The sequence below is a fragment of the Hyla sarda genome, chromosome 7 (assembly GCF_029499605.1).
Source record: "Hyla sarda isolate aHylSar1 chromosome 7, aHylSar1.hap1, whole genome shotgun sequence".
In the NCBI taxonomy this organism is placed as follows: domain Eukaryota; kingdom Metazoa; phylum Chordata; class Amphibia; order Anura; family Hylidae; genus Hyla; species Hyla sarda.
This window is the reverse complement of record NC_079195.1, coordinates 198,429,968-198,447,085: the sequence shown is the minus strand read 5'-3', so window position 1 is coordinate 198,447,085 and position 17,118 is coordinate 198,429,968. Positions and strand designations below refer to the sequence as shown.

At 45.4% G+C, this 17,118-nt stretch overlaps 1 protein-coding gene across 9 annotated transcripts in view; it reads left to right on the top strand.

Annotated features, from left to right (window-relative positions):
- Window positions 1–17,118, top strand: part of KIAA0040 (KIAA0040 ortholog) — a 99,123-nt gene that overhangs the window by 13,399 nt on the left and 68,606 nt on the right. For 4 of the 9 annotated variants that reach the window (XR_008846586.1, XM_056532107.1, XM_056532100.1 and 1 more), the window contains exon 1: window positions 10,694–10,884. The exons of 3 other annotated variants lie outside the window; for them this stretch is intronic. The gene's annotated coding sequence lies outside the window, so the exon portion shown is untranslated. 2 more of the 9 variants (XM_056532105.1, XM_056532106.1) reach the window with 2 other exon arrangements.

Here is a 17,118-nt window from a genome sequence, read left to right as displayed (position 1 = left end):
GGGGTGTGACATCATGTGGGGGCGGGACTATGATGCCACGAGCTCCCGGCGCCGGTTCCAGCGTTCGGAGACTTTAGACTTTACATGTTAGACTTGAGACAACTGACACTGACTTGAGATTGATTACAGTGCATCCATGTAATTCGCTCCCGCCAGGCTTGGACTTCAGACTTTTCGGACCAGAGCTGCCTGAAGCTCTCTACTCTGATTCCATACTGTCCGCAAGTTTGCTTCTTCTCCCCGCAACTTAGGACTTGGACTTTTCCTGGACTTTTTTTACGCCCTTAGGTAATGTTGTTGCTCACTTGCAGAACTTTGACTCAGACGCCACAACTCCTCTTCCCACTCCAGCACTCCACTAGCTGACTTTTTTTCCACACTCACTCCACTGAACTGACCTCCTTCTCCCAACTCCTTGCAACGGTGACTCCTCCATGCCTAAACAGGTCTCTAAACCCAGTCAGGAGATCCCTATTGGCCACAGCTGATCACATGACTCCTTTGCAGCTCCCTCTTAAAGGTACAGCAGCATAATAAAACATTATTGATACAGAGGCATAATAAACATAAATTAATGATACAAAGGCATAAATAATATAAATCAAACCAGAATCAATACATCTTTACAAAGCATTCCCCTTTCTGAAGATGAGGGCTGGAACGGACACCTGCGGCAACGTGTGCCAGACAGGACGGGCAGTGTAATGTGTTCTGGACCGGGACACCACATGGGCATGGTCTGATGTAAAATGCGGCATGGCCTAACCCCATGTCTAACCTATTACAATATACACCTGGGACCTGAGGCTTTATTAAAGATTGGCAAGCGCCATTTTATCATTCCAGTTGTCAGTACATTTTCTAACTATAGTAACTGATAGAAAAGGGGTCTTCTAAAACCTATTAAAAGGGTAATGAGGACTAATAGTTCAGGAACAAAGCCTTAAAGGGTACCTCTCATCAAATAAACTTTTGATATATTTTAGATTAATGAATGTTGAATAACTTTCCAATAGCATGTTATTAAAAAATATGCTTCTTTCTATTTAATTTTCCACTTTGAAGAAATGACCACTAGGGGTCTCCCTACCAGTCCTGGCAGCAAGCATTTCAGACTCATGCTGGAGTCCTAAACACTACGAGCTGCCAGTCTGCTTTGTTCACAAAGGAGAACACTCAGAGCTGCCAGCCTGCTTTGTTCACAGCCTGTTTGGCTGTGAACAAAGCAGGCTGGCAGCTCTGAGTGTTTAGGACTCCAGCATGAGACAGAAATGCTTGCTGACAGGACTGATCGGGAAAAATACAATAGAAAGAAGCATATTTTTCATTAACATGCTATTGGAAAGTTATTCAACATTCATTAATCTAAAATATATCAAAAGTTTATTTGATGAGAGGTACCCTTTAAAAGACTGCCCAGTGGCTTCAAGGTATCCAAAGTCTGGAGCTATGTAAATATCTTCCATTACAGAAAAAAACTGCAGTCGTGTGATTATAAATAGTGGTTACAGGACAGTATTTAACCCTAAGGTGTTTGGGATTTAAAAAAAATTTCACCTTGATATCTAGGCAGCATTTTTATGTGTTGTATGAGGTCTTGTTTTATAGCAGGGATTGTATTTTAAATCTGCTACCTTTTAGGCTACATATATATTAGCCTTTTACCTTCGTGACATTAAGTTTGGGAGGAAAAGCAGAAAAACTCTCATTTCAGCTATTTGTTTCTAATGACATGCTCTGTACAGTGCTGCGGAATGTGTTGGCGCTTTATCAATAAAGGAATAATCATTATCATTACTACTAAATCTGTTCATATAGTGCATGATGTCACAGTTATGGAAATACCAAATATATGGGGGTTACTTTATTCATATAGTTACTTCTAACTCCTTCCTGACTACAGACATACATGGATGTCAATTGTGACCATGGCATCTAGATGGTTAGACCGGATGGCCCTCATCTTCTTCCCAGTACAACATGATCACAGAATGCTAAACAGCTTTGATGGCATCTACAATATAGTGACATTTATACAACATGATTGGTAATGCTAATCTGTTCCGGTGGCCCCAAGGCACCTCTGCCTAATAAGAGACCAATATTATAAATGGCACATGGAGCCCTGTTGCACATTTTGCATTGGGACCCAGAAGCTACAAGTTATGCCTCTGGTGGTGATGAAATAAAATACTGTGTATGTATTACTGTTCACACACACACTTGTCCATAATGCACAGTGCTGAGAGTCACCAGGTAGTTGTGGGGCCTACAGCACACTAAAGTGATGTCGTGCCATAGTGATGCACTATTGTGGAAGCTCCAATTGTACATTAGACAGGCCTGGGGACCTCTGTTAGCTCTTAGGCTCTTCAGCAATCACCGGTACAAAGGGGGTCTGCCCTTTTCCATGATCGGACAGATTATGGCATTATAACCACTTATTGTAATGATCACCCTGTAAGGGTTTTAGAAATTTCTGTGACTAATCATCAGTTCCATTCATCTGATTTGGGTTTGTTTTGGGGCAGAAAACACATGGATCTCGGCAGGTTACATGGGATAGTCAAGGAAATTTCTTGTTTGCGTTTCAAACCCAATACTGCCAGGACTTCCTCGGGCCATCAAAGTACATTTATGTCCAGATGTAGAAAAGGTTTGAATGTCTTATGGGAGAGTCGCTTTGTTCCAATATGTCAGTCATAATGTGACTGCATGGACCACCTAACCTGTAAGGGGGGTAAAAGAAGGGGGGGGGGGAGCAGGTCGACCCTCCCGGTATACCCAGTAAAAACATGCACAAACAGGTTTCTTTGCTGGACTGTAGGGGTCGGTCACAGCTTTTATTGAAGTATTTATCTAACACTATAAAATGTTAACCACAAAAAACCTGTATAACTCTTGCTCGTTGTGATATTGGTGGTAGGTGCGGTATTCCAGCCGTCATTCCCTCAGACGGGCATGTCTGCCCTAAACCTTATATCCTCCATTTCTCAATCTCTACCGCCAGCTGTGACTTGCAACAAGGGAGAACAACAACAACATGACCACCAAGAAGAAAAAACAACCCACAGGAAAGCCACAAGCAAACCCATTTCAGAAGCAACCACCCTCTTCCACGTAACACTCAAAATCCCTGATACAAGGAAAACAGGAAAAGTCCAGAAACACTCAGTTCCTTTTTTTTTTTTTTTTTTTTTTTTTTTAAATTAACCCTTTTTTTTTTTTTTTTTTTTTAAGTACAAAAGTACGAAGAGAAGAAAATATAAATTACAACAAAGTGCAAAAAAGAACTTACAATTGCGTGGTCTGCAATGGCAAGAGATACTCAACCCCAAGTGCAGTTGTGCACCTATATTAGGGTGGAGCTCCTGCACTTGTGGTCCGTTGCTATGGGCGATCCCCAGCATGAAAATATGCATACAATGGAGGATGCCTGCAAACAGTCACATGTACCACAAGGGCATCCTACACATGATAAACGTGTGGATGCATGACTTTTAAACATTAGACAAATTCACCGATGTGAATTCAGACCACATCGGTGAAAGTGCAAAAAAGGCAGCATGACAGGAAAAAGATGAGAGAAAAAAAAATAAAGTGCAAAACAACCCAAAACAAACTGGAATGGGCGGGAAGCTTCACAGGGACCAGTGAGGAAAGAGGAAGGAAGGGGGAGGGAACATAAAGTTCATAAAGTAACAAAACGAAGGAAGCGACAACGGTCAGAACCCCCAGGGGCAACAAACAAAAAATCGTCCAAGTAATGAATAATGGACTGACAACCCGTCTCAAAACGAACAACCAACTCGAGAAAAGTACTAAATAACTCAAAGAAATGACAGGAAATCAAACAACCCATCGGCAAACAGGTGTCATAGTAAAAAAGGCCATCGACATGGTACCCCAGCAAATGATAGCATTCCGGGTGAATCGGGAGGAGACAAAAAGCTGACTCAACGTCAGTCTTAGCCATAAGGGCGCCACTACCAGCCTGGCTGACCAAGGTGATGACCTGTTGAACAAAACATTGGACACCGAGGCGTCCTCCTTGGAGATGCCATTATTTACTGATGAACCGCGTGGATACGACAAATGGTGAATCAGACAGAACTTGCCCACCTCCCTCTTACGTACAACACCCAGCAGAGAGACACGCAAGTTCCGAAAAGGAGGGGAATCAAAAGGACCTTCAAACCTACCCAAATCCACTTCTTCCGCACCTTCTCCCGCAATGCCTCCGGAAACTCAGAGGCAGATTTCAAATTAAAAGACAATTGGAAGGAAGGAGAGGGAATAAAGGGGATGAAAAAACCATAACCAAAACCGTCCAACAGCAATTCAGCAGCTTCCCTATTGGGGTACTTGTCTAGCCACGAGAACATCTCGTCCACGTCCACTGGCATCTTTCCCCTCAGCTGCACCCGAAGGTCCAGGGGCCTGCCGCAGCGCCCTGGAGCATCTAACGGCAGCATGGGCCCCTTCACAGGAGGAGCATTCATGCTTGTACTTACACAAGCCGAAAAACTTGCAGTGGCCCTCATTAAAGAGCCAGCACGCTCCAGGACGTCACATGGCCACTGCCTCGGCTTAGCCAGACTGAGAGGAAGTGGCCCCAGACTGAAAGGGGGACGTCTTCTGCGCCATCATAAGGTGCAGCCACACATCAATGGCCTTAACCCCCCAACCCACCTCAGGCTGAAGGGACAACCCGTGTCGAAATTCTTCGTCATAGCGCCACCAAGCACTACCCTCAAGGGACTTATGGGTGCTACAAATGGAGTCCATATAGACAAACAGCTCAGAGCAACTCTCAGGATGCTGCTGTCTCATAATGGAACCCAAAACCGCAAAAGCCTGCACCAATTACCCATGGTCTTATCAATTCTGGGTTTCCTGTCCGCAGGCTTGTTGGAAAAAGACCTACGTTCCTTGTCCACAGTATGTTTATCCACGGACAGCAAAGACCAAAGTTCATTATACTGATTCCGCCAAATTTTTTGCTTGATCTTATCATCTACATGTGCACCCGGGGGGGGGGGGGGGGGGGGGGGCATACCGCAGAAAAAAGCGTCCTTATACACACCCGCCCGAGGATGGGAAGGAACCTGCTTAGCAGGGGGCATGCTGACAGGGTGGAGGGTCCAGGCTCCAAGTGAGCCAACAAGGCCTTAAGGGCGGGCAACAACTCTCCCTGCCCCTCACCCGATCCCCAAGACCCCACAAATTCTAACTTACCGGGTGCAACCTATGCAGACGTGGAGGGAGACAAAACTTCAGCTGAAACACCCGCCTCAATGGCCGCTCCCAGCAAAGCCACCACCAGAGGGGCACCTCAACCGCGCCAGACTGACTACCTGTGCAGGAGGACCGGCCAGCCGACTGAGACAGCTCCTGCCTCATTCTGCTCTGGATTGGCGATCTGGGGTGGAAGAAGTCCAGGAACTGCTGCCCGAGGAAGAAGCGGACCTCCAGCAGGAGGGCCTGGACCGCCTGGAACTTCCCCGGCTACGAATATCACGATGTCCACGATGCCTACTGCGTCGACAGCCCGAGTAAATGGATGAGCCACCACGTTGACCCCGGCCCGAGCCCCGAGAGGAGGACAGGGAATGGGACCTGTGATCACGGCCCCAGGACCTCCGTGCGTGATGAACAACAGGGGGACAAGCTGCACCACACTGTAAGGCATCCACAAAAGGGAGGTCAGCAGCTGCAGCCCCAGGGGTCTGCACTGGGACAACAGACCCCGCAACTGCAGGGGCCACAGACAAGGGGGAAGACAGGCCACCAGGTAAGGGAGAGCCTGAGAGGTCAGTGTCCTCAGCTGCATATGAACTAGAGGACACAGCAGGGGCATTACCCATGGTGGAAGGGAGAGGGGAGCTCGGAGGATGAGGAGCAGATGCTGGGGAGACCTGCACAGACAACACAGCTGCAGGAGCACACGAGGAAGGGGGAGGAGTTAGCGAAACACAAGGCCCACAGCCACCTCGCACCCCCTCCCCCCGCACTGCATCACTTCCCAGTGGCTACCGTCGACGGGGATTAGAAGCCGGGGGGCTAGGGCTGAGCCTTGTAGGAGGCCTAGTGCGATGGGAAAAACGCTGGCTACCAGAGACTGAGGACGCGCCGCCCGTCACAGCAGAAGTAGAAGAGGAGGAAACTAAACCTGCCAGGAGGCGGCGACAAAGCCCTCCTCTGCCTTCTCCCACGCCTGGACAAACTCCAGCACTTTGTCGGCAATCCCTGGAGAGGAGAGCAAGCTTGCAGGGGCCATTGAGGAAAGAGGAAGAGGAAGGAAGGGGGAGGAAACATCTAAGTTCGGGGGGGGGGGGGGGGCGTGCTGTCCGCCCCACACTTCTCTCCCCCCCCCCCCCACACCAGACCACCCGAAACCGCCCCCCACTAAACCTAGGTCGGGTGTTGACCCACCCCCCCATGCTGCCAGAAAACCCCTAGCTTCCCAGGCCCTTCAGTCAGCAATACCTTCGCCTATGTGGCCAGGTATTCCGCAGATATATATGAGTTCTGTGGGTCTCATGATCCTCAGACCAAACGAGTTGTCAGTGATAAGTGTCTGTAACTGGTCTAGAGTGTTTCTTTTAGGTCCAGTAATGTCACAGGCCACAACAAAAAGGACCCCAATTTGAGTGTACCTCCTGTGACAAGTTCATGCCTCCTCAGTCTTCTGTATCCTGTTCAAATGAAAGCCTGCTTAAAGCAAGTCACAGCTCCTGTTCCAGGTGCAAGCAACATCACCTGACAGTTCTGGGGTGCATGCGCAGTGATTATGGCACTGTACAAAGTTTGGAGGGTTTGTACACGAGTTCATCTCCAGTCCATACTGTAAGGGCAAAGTGCTTCCTGTTTCCAGCTCCAAGAAGGACTATCATCAAGCCAGAGGAGGCAAAAACTAAACTAGGTCCTCTCTGCATACACTATTCTTTTTTATGACCTAAGGTTACAATTAGGGCTCTGTGGCTAAGCAGGTCACAAAGTTTTTCAGTATACTCCCTATGCATAGGGTAGGTAAGTATTCGCACTACAGTAAGCCAACCTGTATAGGCCTATTACAGTAGAGTTTAAGCTCATAAGACTGTATCTTATCTGTATCCTGTCTGCAATTGCATCTACATTAGTATCCTCCACAGCAGCACATGCCAAGCAAGTCAGGATGCCAGACATTGTTTTTATACTGGACCTGAGTAAGGTGTAGGCAAGCACCGAAATGCGTTGTTCATTGTTGTACTTTTCAAGTCATTGATAAAATCCATGTCGCTACAACTATCCGATACAACTGTGGTGGCTAAGAATTTTTGTATAAACCAAGTAGCAGCGCTGCACTATACCTACCTCCAGATCTGCACCTAGAGTATGCGGACTGGGTCCTCGAACAGCACACTGCAAAAACCTCATGCTTTTTATAGAGTTGTGCCTATCACATAGCACAACTCGACAAGATTAGTATAGCACTATAGGCGCAGTGGTTGGCATACACCTCTTTTAATTTACTACATAAAGGTGCACCCCTGTGTTTCTGTTTTTTTCCCTTCCTGAAAACACACTAGAGACTTCTTAGTCTGTCTGCCGAAAAAGCAAGAGGATATTTTGCAGATAGTGGGCACTGGCAGAACATGCCAGCACTAGGACTGTTTACAGAATGACCCCTCTCCATATACCATTAAAGTCCATAGGACATTGCGGACATTCTGCCATGTGAACATGGCCTTAAGCTTAGTTCACACTTGGTAAAGTTTCCTGATGTATTTTATTTTAGGTGCTCATTTTCACAAGTAATCTAAAAAAAAAATTAATTTACGGTAATTTCTTTGTGGACAAAAATGTGCATGTACATTAAATGGAAGGAAATTAAAAGGAAATTTTACTCAGCGTTGACTTTAGCCTTTAAGGGACAGTGACCAAACTATTCACCCATCTGCTTTAATAAAATGTAACATTCTACCCTTCATGAAAAAAAGACATAAAGTTTCAAGTTGTTTTCACGTTATCCGAATGTCTGGAGTTATTATTCCTGCATTTAACACTACAGGGAACAACCATTTGACGATAGGGTTGCTGGGCTTACAGAAGGCCTTCAGGTTAGGCCCACACATTAGGTTAGGTTCACACTGCCATTGCTATCTTGAGTTCCCTCGGCAATTCAGTACAGGCATTTTATTTTTCTTTGCTAAACTTTGTTAAACTACCGGATCCCTGACAGACCCTATTCAAGTGAATGGGGTCCATCAGGACCTGGCAGTGTCCTTTCTGTTTCGACTCCTTTCCAGGTTCGTTCTACTCAAGAAAGAAAAAAAAAGAGCTGGACAGACCCTGAATAGGACGGAAGACAATGTCAATTTGAATCTATCCTAAGCTATACCACCCTGCTACACAAGGCTGGTGCAAGGATTTTTGCCACCCAAGGCAAAAGTAAATTTTGCCACCCACTTGACTCCGACTGTGATGGTATGTTAAAGGATCTTCCAGGTCACGTGGGTAGTCACATGTTCTACCATAATCCTTTGTGTAAAGGACTGACAGTTAGGATGAACCAATCAGCTCAAGGCCAGCCCCTGTCCATTTAAGGGAGCTGCCAGACAATCCTCGCTCTCTTGCTCCTGAGCTGCAAAGCAAGCAGCATCTCTTGGGTTCCGGACTAGCAAAGAGAGGAGATCCGTGCCACTTACAAGACAAAACCAGGCCTGAAGCCTGACAATCCCGCAGCTTACTAATCGTGAGTTACTAAATGAAATCCCCGCTAAAGCTTGCATGACTGCTGGACCTAAAACAAATCCCCTAAATCCAGCGGAACAGCGTAAATCAATCTCCAGAGCTTATACTCACAAGGTCCCAACCAACTGTCAGGATCCTCATAGACTGTACATACGTGTGGCAAGCTTGTGGGGGTGTAGGGTATGTGGGGTGTAGCTGTGCAGTGACTAAAGGGTATCTGGTTAACCCTTAACACTCGTGACGCCAGGGTGCGGGCTCCTCTGTATATACTTGTCCTATCGCCACCCGTCCCAAGAGCGATAGAGAGGGATAATAAATGATTGTCCACAACCGGAGGTTTCAGAAAACTGTGGGAACTTTTACTGCAGGTTTTATGCAGAATTAAACAGGAACAGTCTTTGTACAAGAAGAGTCTATTAGGATCCCGACAGTTCGTTGGGACCTTGTGAGTTTTCCACTCAGGAGATTTATATGCGCTGTTCCGCTGGATTTAGGGGATTGAGTTTAGGTCCAGCAGTCACGCAGACTTTAGCGGGGAGTTGTATTGTAACTCACAAGTTGGTAACTTGCGATATTATCAGGCTTCGGCCTGGTCTTGTCTTTGAAAGTTGCACGGATCTCTTCTCTCTACTAGTCCGGAACCGAAGAGAGCGAGGATTGGCTGGCAGCTCCCTTATATGGGCAGGGGCTGGCCTTGAGCTCATTGGTCCATACCATCTGTCAATCACTTTACACAAGGGATTATGGTCTAAACATGTGACCACACACGTGACCTAGGAAGGTCCTATAACATACCCTAAAGTTTCCTACAGTTTTCTGAATCTCCGGTTGTGGACAATCATTTATTCCTCCCTATCGTTCTTGGGACGGGTGGCAATAGGACAAGTATATATTGAGGAGCCCTCACCCTGGTGTCACGACAGTTAAAGGAGAACTCCAGAACATAAAAATTGTCCCCCATAGTGTCGGCAGTAAAAAAATAAAGATATACATACCTTCCTCCGCTCCCCCGGGGCCTCCAGTAACCGGCTCCGGTCTCCGCCGCAATCCACTTCCTGGTTGCCGGTGGTCAGATGAGTCATACTGCGCTCAGCCAATCACCGGCCGCAATGAAGTCCCGACTCGGCCGATGATAGGCTGAGCGACAGTGTGACGTTTTCGGCCCCGGCCGCAGGTGCCGGTGTAGTGAAGAATTTTTTGTCCTGAAGCGTTTTCACACTGCCGCTCAGCCTATCGCCGGTCGAGTCTGACTTCGCTGCGGCTGGTGATTGGCTGAGCGCAGTATGACTCATCCGACCACCGGCAACCAGGAAGTGGATCGCGGCGGAGACCGGAGACAGTTACCGGAGGCCCCGGGGGAGTGGAGGAAGGTATGTACATACGTATGGGTCACATTTTTTATATTCCAGAGTTCTCCTTTAAGGGTTAACCAAGCACCCTTTCATCACTGCACAGCTACACCCCATATACCCTATACCCCCACAAGCTTACCACACATGTAATTAGCTTACTACTGGAGCGACACACTGTTACAAACCTTCTCCTCAAGCTGCTGGCTGAGCGAGTTGTTCAGATGCTGGTTGTCTAACTTTCTAGTGGCAGGCAGAGTGGAGCTCCTCATCAACAGGGAGCTCTAGGCGGCTGTCTATTTTGCCTATAGGTAGAGCCGTCCCTGCTGCTTCGTGACATCTCCTCCTAAGGGGCTATAATTCCCACTTATCCTGTACTACAACACCTAACATCCCCTTGAGTACCATATAACCACTGCGAGTGTCTGTATCACGACAAACCCTGTAAACCGAGGCTGGTTACATCAGTTAAAGACTCCTTGGCTGGCAGCCATCTACAGATATGCGACGGCATGCACAAGCATGAGAAATACACACAGAGAGTAGAAGGAAGCTTCAGACAGGGGAGAATTACTCACAAGAACCCACAGGTACCAGTGAGGGAGGGGAGCGAAGCTCTGAAGGAAATGTAACAGGGGAGAGGCAAGGGAGGGGAACCCAGCAGACCTATGAGAAGTCTGACAGCCGGGGAGAAGAAAATACAGCCTACTTGCTATTTCCTTGACGTATCCACAGAGCTGAAGAAAAGTTAATTTTACAAAGTTTTCTGTATCGTATGGATCTAACCTTCACAGGCAAGGTAAGTCCTGTGGCCTACAGCTTTGAGACAGCTTTATTTGGGTACTACAGTAGATCATATATAACTTTCTGGCTGTCATTGCCATCATTCATAGTCACCTCTTCTACGACAAATGGAACACGTTGCGATCAGTCTTTTCTCTGCGTTTTGTGACTTTCAATTGTTCGGAGAAGGTTGTACTGTTACAAACTAGGACAAAAATGACCATTTCATTTTTTTTCTCTGTTTGTTATCTGTGTTGGGTTTATGTTGTTTTATACTGTTTTAAGCTTGTGTATGTTGTGCTTGTGTATGCTGTTATACTTACAATTGTAGCATGCCTGGTCAGGAATGGGGCATGTTATGTCATTGTAAGTGTAACAGCGTGGCAGCTTGTTACCCTATGTGCACACAGTAGATGTCGGTTTACATAGGTGACTGTATGTGATATGGGCGCTGGGACTAATTCAGGTAAGTGCCGTAGGGTGACACCTGTAGGATGGCAACATACATCTAAAACCAGTGTTTGCCAACCAGAGTGCCTTCAGCTGTTGCAAAACTACAACTCTCAGCATGCCCGCATGGATATCAACTTCCTGATCCTTTTGTTCTCGGGCAGATAAGACACCTTTAGGGTACGTTCACACGAGCGGATCCTCAGCGCGGATTGCTCTGCGGATCCGCCACTGAAGGACGGCTGTATGCTGCCTTTACAGGTGCCTGCTCTGAGTGGCAATCAGCCGCTACTCGCAGACACACTGCAATGTGCGAGTCACCGCGCGCATGCACAGTGTACTCGCACATTGCGGATGCTCTCGGCCTAGCTCAGAGAGCATGGGGAGGGGCCGCGATGTGTGCGAGTACACCACGCATGCGCGACAACTCGCACATCGCAGCAGTGTCTGCTCCTAGCAGCGGATTGGCGCTCCGAGAAGGTCCTTCAACGGCGGATCTGCAACGTAAAATGCGCTGTGGATCCGCTCGTCTGAAAGTACCCTTAGAGGCGTCTGGCAGCAGCTTTCTCGCCTTATTTCATATGGGGGAGGGGGGATTAGTCATCTGAACAAGTATTTGGCTGACAGCTGTCTTATGTGCGTGGTGAGCTATATAAAAAGTTGGGGGGTTATTCTCATGATGCATTAGATATGCCCAACCTGCCGATCTTGGCAGAACCAAAATTGGCCAGCTTATGTGTCTTTCGGCCTTCTGATTCTCAGATGACGGTAGATGTTGGGGGAAAAAGGAATCGGGGAATTTTGGATGTCAACTGTCTGATCCTTTTGCTCTTGGTCAGATAAAGCACCTCCAGAGGTGTCTGGCAGCGGTTTTCATGACTCATTTGATATGTGTCAGCCAAACCTTCTGACCTTGACAGGACCAAATTGCCCATTTTTTGTGTCAGGTGGCCTTCTGATCCTCCCTCGATGATAGAGGTTGGGGGAAAGAAGGATTGGGGGGATTTTGGATATCAACTGCCAGATCCTTTTGCTCCCGGGCAGGTAAGGCACCTCCAGAGGCGTCTGGCAGGGGTTTTCCAGACTTATTCAATATGCGTCAGCCAAACCTTCTGATCTTGATGGGACCAAATTGGCCATTGTGTCCGACGACCCCCTGATTCTACCCCATTGGGGAGAAAAAAGGATTAGAAATTTTGGATATCAACTGCCCACTGCTTTTGTTCTTGGGTAGATAAGGCATCTCCAGAGGTGTCTGGCAGCGGTTTTATTACCTCTTTTTATTAAAATCATAGACATGCTTTGCCAAGTTTGGAGGTCATGTGTATGGGTGGCGAAATTGGGAAAGGTAGCTGTCACCTGAATTCTGATTTCTCGCAAAAACAGCTCCACACCTGTCCTCAGGTTGTGTGTGGTATTGCAGCTCAGTTCCATTGAAGTGAATGGTGGTTTCTAGATACAAATCCTCAGTTGTATTACCGTAGGTCAGTGGTCTCCAACCTGTGGACCTCCAGCTGTTGTAAAACTACAACTCCCAGCATGCCCGGACATCTGGGAGTTGTAGTTTTGCAACAACTGGACATTAACAGATTGGAGACCACTATTGTAGCTTATGATGCAACTTCACCGGTGGTCTGACATTGCCCCCTTATCTCGTGGTATAAGCGCGCCGCAGCAGACGCTTACCTAACCTACAGGGTTAATATTTACATACTGCTCGGTCACATTGCGCTGTGTATACACGACAGCAGAAAATTCCCATGGATAGGGATGTGGAGGCGGAGGATCCCTCTTGTTGAGACTTCTTTTTTTTCCTGGCATCCGTCGGAGGTTCGCTCTCAGTATGGTATAATCCGTACGCCTCCTTGTATACAATGCCTGCGTATGTGAAGGAAAAACAGACGCCCGTGCTTGTTTCGCTAACATCTTGCATGACAAACAACTCCTGTTTCCCTTCTTCTCTACAAAGACACAGGAGGCATTGAACTCGCGCTCTCCCCCTGGGGCTTCTTCGCAGCCCTGTGATAACAATTTGGAGGAAAAAATCTTCTACGCCCCCTCTCATTAAAGACGAAAATTCCACTAATCCCAAATATGGGCAATCTGAGCGCCAAAGCCAAAAATAAAATGGGTCGCTTGTGCCCAGGAGTTAACACTATGGCTGCCGGTGAGTGAGGAAAAAAACTCTAGAAGTATTATTTAAAACAAGTGCGCCCTGTGTAGACGCTGGAATGGATTCTGGCTGGAGGCTGGACGACTATATTTAGTACAGCGCACATCATAAACCAGAAAAGTACACATTACCTAGTCAGTGTGCACCGGAACACGTCACATATCCTGTACTTATAGTACGTAGGAAGGTAGACACAGAAAGAAAGAGATGGATATGAGATAGATAGATATGAGATAGATAGATAGATAGATAGATAGATATGAGATACATAGATAGATATGAGATAGATAGATAGATAGATAGATATGAGATAGATAGATAGATATGAGATAGATAGATAGATATGAGATAGATAGATATGAGATAGATAGATAGATAGATATGAGATAGATAGATATGAGATAGATAGATATGAGATAGATATGAGATAGATAGATATGAGATAGATAGATATGAGATAGATAGATAAATAGATAGATATGAGATGGATATGAGATAGATGGATATGAGATAGATATGAGATAGATAGATAGATATGAGATATATAGATAGATATGAGATAGATAGATAGATATGAGATAGATGATAGATAGATAGATAGATAGATAGATAGATAGATAGATAGATAGATAGATAGATAAACTCAATAAAAGCAGCACATCCAAAGAAGAAACTAGATAAAGCTGGGTGCAGGCAAAATGGAACCTCGGTGTCCTGGATCACAACTTGTATAGATTAGAGAAAATGCAGCACTCACGTTTTAGTGATGAAAAAAACTTGTGGTTTATTCCATGATGCAGACAACGTTTCGGCGATCTCTCATCACCCTTGAAAATGGCACTTGAAATTGGCGGTGAGAGATCGCCGAAACGTTGTCTGAATCATGGAATAAACCATACGTTTTATTTCATCACTAAAACGGGAATGCTGCATTTTCTCTAATCTCTCTAGATAGATAGATAGATAGATATGAGATAGATAGATATGAGATAGATAGATATGAGATAGATAGATAGATAGATAGATATGAGATAGATCAATATGAGATAGATAGATAGATAGATATGAGATAGATAGATATGAGATAGATAGATATGAGATATGAGCCGGGTCACTTTCACTTTCCCTTTAGAAGCGGCGGTCAGCTTTGACCGCCGCTTCTAAAGGGTTAATACCGCACATCGCCGCGATCGGCGATGTGGTAATAGCCGCGGGTCCCAGCCGTTGATGAGCGCCGGGACCGACGCGATATGATGCGGGATCGCGGCGCGATCCCGCTTCATATCGCGGGAGCCGCCGCAGGACGTAAATATACGTCCTGTGTCGTTAAGGAGTTAATAACTCTGGGATGCTTTTACCTTTCATTCTGATTCCGAGATTGTTTTTTTGTGAAATATTCTACTTTATGTTAGTGGTAAAATTTTGTCGATACTTGCATCATTTCTTGGTGAAAAATTCCAAAATTTGATGAAAAAAATTTAAAATTTAGCATTTTTTTTTACTTTGAAGCTCTCTGCTTATAAGGAAAATTAATATTCCAAATAAATTATATATTGATTCACATATACAATATGTCTACTTTATGTTGGCATCATAAAGTTGACATGTTTTTACTTTTGGAAGACATTAGAGGGCTTCAAAGTATAGCAGCAATTTTCCAATTTTTCACAACATTTTCAAAATCGAAATTTTTCAGGGACCAGTTCTGTTTTGAAGTGGATTTGAAGGGCCTTCTTATAAGAAATACAACTTAAATGACCCCATTATAAAAGCTGCACCCCTCAAAGTATTCAAAATGACATTCAAAAGGTTTGTTAACCCTCTAGGTGTTTCACAGGAATAGCAGCAAATTGAAGGAGAAAATTCAAAATCTTCATTTTTACACTGGCATGTTCTTGTACATCCAGTTTTTGAATTTTTACAAGGGGTAAAAGGAGAGAAATCTTCCTAAAATGTGTAACCCAATTTCTCTCAAGTAAGGAAACACCTCATATGTGTATGTCAAGTGTTCGGCGGGTGCACTAGAGGGCTCAGAAGGGAAGGAGCGACAGTGTGATTTTTTTTTTTACTAAAATGCTATTTTTTTTTACAAGGGATAATAGGACAAAATGCCTCCCAAAATTTGTTACCCCATCTCTTCTGAATATGGAAATACCCCATGTTAAGATTTAAAATTTTCTGCAGGCGAACTACAATGCTCAGAAGAGAAGGAGTCACATTTGGCTTTTGAAAAGCAAGTTTAGCTGAAATGTTTTTTGGGGGGCATGTCACATTTAAGAGGCCCCTATGGTGCTAGAACAGCACTCCCCCCCCCACATGGCCTTCTATTTTGGAAACTACACCCCTCAAGGCACGTAACAAGGGGTCCATTGAGCCTTAACACCCCACAGGTGTTTGACGACTTTTCGTTAAAGTTGGATGTGTAAATGATTTATTTTCACTAAAATGCTAGTTTTCCCTCAAATTAAATTTTTTTTTTACAAGGGATAATAGGACAAAATGCCCGCCAATATTTGTAACCCCATTTTTTCTGAGTATGGAGATACCCCATGTGTGGATGTCAAGTGCTCTGCTGGCTACAATGCTCAGAAGAAAAGGAGCGACATTGAGCTTTTTGAAAGAGAATTTGTTTGGAATGGCCATGTGCGTTTACAAAGCTCCCCGTGGTGCCAGAACAGTGGACCCCCCCCCACCTGTGACCCCATTTTGGAAACTACACCCCTCACAGAATTTAATAAGGGGTGCAATGAGTATTTACACCCCACTAGTGTTTGACAGATCTTTCGAACAGTGGGCTGTGCAAATGAAAAATTACGTATTTTTCATTTTCACGGATCACTGTTCCAAAAATCTGTCAGACACCAGTGGGGCGTAAATGCTCACTGTACCCCTTATTACATTACCTGAGGGATGTAGTTTCCAAAATGGGGTCTCATGTGGGAGGGGTCCATTGTTCTGGCACTATGGGGGCTTTGTAAACACATGTGGCCTTCAATTCTGGACAATTTTTCTCTTCAAAATCCCAATGGCGCTCCTTCTCTTCTGAGCATTGTAGTGCGCCTGCAGAGCACTTTACATCCACATATGGGGGGTACGTGCTTACTCAGAAGAAATGGGGTTACAAATTTTTAGAGGCTTTTTTCCTATTTTCCCATGTGAAAATGAAAAATTTAGGGTAACACAAGCATTTTTGTGAAAATAATTTTTTAGTTTTTCATTTTCCCATCCAACTTTAATGAAAATTCGTCAAACACCTGTGGGGTGTTAAGGCTCACTATACCCCTTGTTACGTTCCGTGAAGGGTGTAGTTTCCAAAATGGGGTAATGTAAAATCAGCCACCCCTGTGCAAATCACCAATTTAGGCCTCAAATGTACATAGTGCACTCTCACTCATGAGCCTTGTTGTGCCCCCGTAGAGCATTTTACGCCTACATATGGGGTATTTCCATATTCAGGAGAAATTGTGTTACAAATTTTTGGGGTCTTTTTTTTGCTTTTACAGCTTGTGAAAACAAAAAGTATGGGGCAACACCAGCATGTTAGTGTAAATTTTTAGGCTGGTGTAGCCCCCAACTTTTCCTCTTCATAAGGGGTAAAAGGAGGAAAAGCCCCCCAAAATTTGTAGT